A 5,042-nucleotide genomic window follows, 5' to 3' on the forward strand; every position below is an offset into this window, starting at 1 on the left:
TTTTTTTTTCTTTTCTTTTTTTCCTTTCTTTTCACAAGTGTTGAGAGGCTGTGAGATCGATCTCTTGATCTCTCTCACCCTGTGATACCTTCCACCCTGCTGGGATGCAGCAAGAAAGCCCTCTTCCAGTACAGCCCCTCAGTCTTGGACTGCCCGGCCTCCAGAAAAATGAGCCCAATAAACCTCTGTTCATGGTAAACTAGGCGGTCTGTGGTGTTCTGCTACAGCAGCACAAAATGGACTAAGACGGGATCTGTTTGCTGACAGGGTTCTCATCTTTCCCAACCAGGGTAGATGGTGCTCTTGGCCATGGACCACGGTCCCTGTCTTTCCAAGCGAGCTAGAATTGTGCTTTCAGAGTATATCACCTGGAAGTTCATCCACGTTGTTGCAGTTTTCCATTATGAGCTATGTGCCAAGAGCCACACAGCAGGGGTTCCCGAGATGATAATAATTATTATTCATCAAGGAACAGACCAAGAACACTGTAGAGATTTGTGGTCTACAGACCTGGGTTCACAGCTCAGCTGCATTTCTTCCTAGCTATGCGATCTAAAACTAATTCTTCCTCCTAGCTGTGCAGTCTAAAAATAATTTCTCCTCCGCACTGTGCAATCTAAAACTAATTCCCTCCTATCCCTCACCGTGGGCTCAGGGCCATGGAATTCATGCACCCTCCCCGACCCAGGGCTTTCTGAAAGACTATAGACTTCAGTGCAAAATGCCCCACCCAGCACCCAGCCCAAAATACTCAGTCAAGAGTCCTTAATCTTGTTAGTAATGTTAAAAGAATATTTCAGAAAATGGACGTGACAATATGAATATGAAGGAAAATTCCAGAATGGAGCCATTCTATTTGACGTAACAGAGATACAGCATGTATAGAAGCTTTTCGGATGCGTGAACTATTGGAAAACCAGATGCAAGCTGATGTTAGAGGTTGGTATCATGCCAAAGTGTGTAGCCTACTTCTCCTGCTTCCATGTCAGGACCTCTCTCTGCAGGAGGATCAGAGGGCAGCAGAGAGAGCTGAGTATCTGCAGGTGCCAAGACTCCGCTCTGATTCTGGAACTGAATTCCATGGCTGTGCTACAGGGATGTAATGAACCAATGTCACCAAGGATGGAAGGGGCAGAGGGAGCTGTACCCAGGTCTGACTCAGGGGACCAGCGGTCGACGGCCGTATGTACACATCACCTGGCCTGTGCGAGTCCTAATCCCCACCTGGAACATCGGCGAATAACGCCTCTTACACCAGGTGTTATTCCTGAGCACCAAGAGGAAGCACCATTCCGTCATTTAGCCAACATAAGTCCTGCAGCACACAGCGGTTATCTCTCCACCCTAATAATCTGAAGACCTTGTTCTTCCTCTTGCTAATTATTCTAGCCATTTTTCAACAACATCTGAGCAAAAACAGTATATCGCATGGCCTTACATTTTTGCAGTAGTCACCTTTATAAATTACTGAAGGCACAATTGCACGGGAAAAAAAACTTATTTCTGCATTGCCCAAAGAACATATATCTATTCTTTCATCTGTTGTAAAATAGTAGAGCATTTGGCCAGATTCCACCCATTTCTTTAAAGTCGACATTGCATGCTGCAATAATACTTTTATATATATGCAAAATTTTGACAATCTTTTGTCTTAACACCGTCGTCCAAATACTCTCACCCTAGGATGCCTTAGACGTCATTCTAAACGTGTCCTTCCTCCTGGCTTTGTGGTGTGGCTTTTCCAAAACTCACGGCAATACTCGTTCAGCCTGACCTGGACTTTGTGTTTCCATGGTTACAGTTGCTGGAAAAATAAAATAAAAACTCCGGGGGACTTGCGACTGCCTACCGATACATGGGTGCGCTTGCGGAGATGTCGGCCCCGGTGTGATTCACTCTACAGGCACGTGGAAAGAGCTTCAGAGAGATTTTGCAGAGGTGCGAGGTTTCATGGGCTCCACCCTCAGCACGGAAGCCATCCACCAAGTCCTAACGGGCCCAGCGGCTGTATTTACCCTGGCAAAATAAATGGCAGCGAGCGGCCGTTCTGTTGGCACATGGGCCGCATCAAGATCAATGAAGCTTTAAGACTAACGAGAATTCCCTTCATCTCTCTGACCGTGCACCGTCTGTGATTACGCACACTGTCCTCTCTGGGTCTCTTTTCTCTTGCCGTGTCCTTACCTCTGCAAAGTAAACCTGCAACCTTTTTTTTTTAATCTTTCTCCCCAATATTCCCCTTGCTGTTTTCTGCAGCTGACAGGCAAGAAATTGAAGTCACGTCCATGAGCTCAGGGTAAAATCCGCATCCTCGGTTATCTTCAAAGCTTTGCACATCTTTTCTTTGCGAGAGGGAGGTACGGTTTCTGGGGGGACCTGAGGCTCCCCCAGAGATTCCACTGTGAATTCGACATCCTGTTCTTGCCATCTCTGATCTACCTCACGGGAGCGAATCTTTCCTTATCCAGTTGTGAGGCTTGGACGTACCCAGGGACATGGGTTCTATTTTTTTGTGATAAGCTGTTAAAATAAAATGTGGCTTCTCTGAACCAAATTCAGATAAATCCATTTAGGAAGCACCTGTTTGTGTATTGATGGGCTAGATCAAGAGTCCTCAAGAGCCCTGGTAAATGACAAGGTCAAAGCCAACACATCATTTGCTCTGGGGAAATCTTATGTCACATTTCACTACGTATCTGTTTTTTAGACTGATAGCATCTGTTCCTCTTGATAGTACTTATGATAAATAACTGTGTTCGTCAACAGAGTATTTGTGCAATTACTCGTCTAAACTTTGCCTCCATTACTGAAATTTTTATTATATGCTTTTCATGTTGTTTGGCGCACAGAATTTGCCCCCAAATATTTATGAACTAAGTGCATGAATGAGATAATCTGTATAATAGGTGACTGCAAAAAAAGCCCAGCTCTGACAACACACACATACACACACACGCACTGACTTGTAGTGTTTGCCAATTTCCGTGGTGCAAATTTACTTTTGTGGATTTCAGGATACCAGTGGTTGAACAGATGGCTCACAAAATTCCTAGATGTTTAATTGTTGGTCCCCAAGAGTTGGAATGATCCAATTGCCAGTTGCAAGATACTATTCTTGCACAATTGTGTGGGAAAAGCTTTTGATAAATTTAAACACCCTTCTCAAATAAACAAACAAACAAACGCACACTTAGTAATCTAGTCTTTGAAGGATTCTTCTTAAATGCAATGAACATTTCCCTCAGGCTGCTGGGTGCACATTTTCTTAGCCAGAGAAATTCTTACTTCTTCTTAGAATGTCAGCTACAGTCGGAAGCTGTGTTCGGAACTTTACCTAGGAGATGCTGTTCCGGGGACATTTTCTTTCTCTCAGAGTCAGAAACGTCAACCGTTGCTTTGGAATATGGTCGGTAGAACAAAACAAAAAAAATGAACTGAGAGATATAAGTACCGAAGAAGAGGGAAAATTGTAATTTCTCACAAACCATACGACCAACTAAATAGCTCAGCTAAAATGTATGTAGATGAACAAGACCCTTCCTGAGAAGGTTCCGCAAATGTGTTCAAGGCTTCTACAAAGACCCTCAAAATACGAACGCACCCTCACAATACCCTGGAATAAAAAAAAAAAAAAAGACTTACAGCAAATACCAAAATGTTAACTCTGCCTGTGTTAATGTCTTGGAAATATGTAATATGATCCATACAGTTTATTCCATGTTTTCATTTTTAAATGTTTATTTTTACATTAATAAATGAATACATTTCAAAAAATAAAAAAAAATACGAACGCACGTGTGTGCTTGCATGGGAAAATGCACTATTATAAAAGATAAGTACCCAAGAATTAATTCATGCATTGCTTTAAAAATAGAATTAAAATCACAATGACTTTTTGTTATAGAAGTTCAGTAAATCAAATTTATCTAAAGTCAAAAATGAGCAAGGATGCATGACAATATGGAAAATACTAAGAATCATGTGTTTTCATATTACAATATGTTATAAAACACCCTACAATAAAACCAAGAACAAAATGACCCAATTGTGTTCATGAAATATCTGAGTTTAATATTTATTGTGAGTGAAATTTCTTATTGCTGAGGAATAATTACTTAATATACGTGGTATTAGAATAATCAATTTAATAGTCAGGTAAAACAAAGTTAGATCTTTGCCTCATACCGTACTTTCATGTGAGTTCCAAATGCTTTAGGTTTTAATATTTAAAAATGAAAAATGTTATAAAAGCATGTGAAAATATCTCATGTCAGAATGAAGAGGGACTTTCTACACATAAAAGAGGGTAAAAAATGAAAAGAAATGAGAGATACAGCTACGAGCACTTTTAACACTATTGTATGTCCAAAAAATGTAGTCCTATAAACAAAATTGAAAGAAAATGATAACTATGAAAAAAGTATTTGCTATATTTAGAGCACGTATTAATGACTTATTGTGTATTTGTAGTTAATTAACAATAATAGTTTCAAATGGCTGGAAGGGGAATATTGAATGTTTGCAACACAAAGAAATAATAAATGTTTGAGATGATGGATACACTAATTGCCCTGACCTGATTGCTACAGATTGCTACAAATACACTGTTTCATATGTATTGAAACATCACTATGTTCCCCAGAAATACGTACAATTATTCTGTGTCAACTAAAAAAATAAAAAAAAAATTTAAAGAAAGAAATGCGTGGACAAACTAAGAAATAAAATTCTTCCATGAGGTTGCCAAATTAGGTAGTTTGACTATTAATTTAAAAAAAAAAACAAGAAAGAACAGAAAGACTGCACCCTTTGTGGCTATAAAATTAGAAGTAGTTAAAATGATAGGCATTCTCAGGGCTGCAATATGGAAGTAAAGTGTATCCTTGTGTAGGGGAGAGGGTGGCAATGTGAACTGGGAAAACCATCTTGGAGGGCATTTTGGAAACGTTTTGCAAGAGCCTGAAATGTATTCACACGCTTCCCTGTAGCCATTCCATGGCTCAGGATTTCAGAGATTTATTGGGGATTCTTTGCAAAGACGG

Source organism: Propithecus coquereli, unplaced genomic scaffold (genome assembly GCF_000956105.1).
Source record: "Propithecus coquereli isolate 6110/MARCELLA unplaced genomic scaffold, Pcoq_1.0 Scaffold52, whole genome shotgun sequence".
NCBI lineage: Eukaryota > Metazoa > Chordata > Mammalia > Primates > Indriidae > Propithecus > Propithecus coquereli.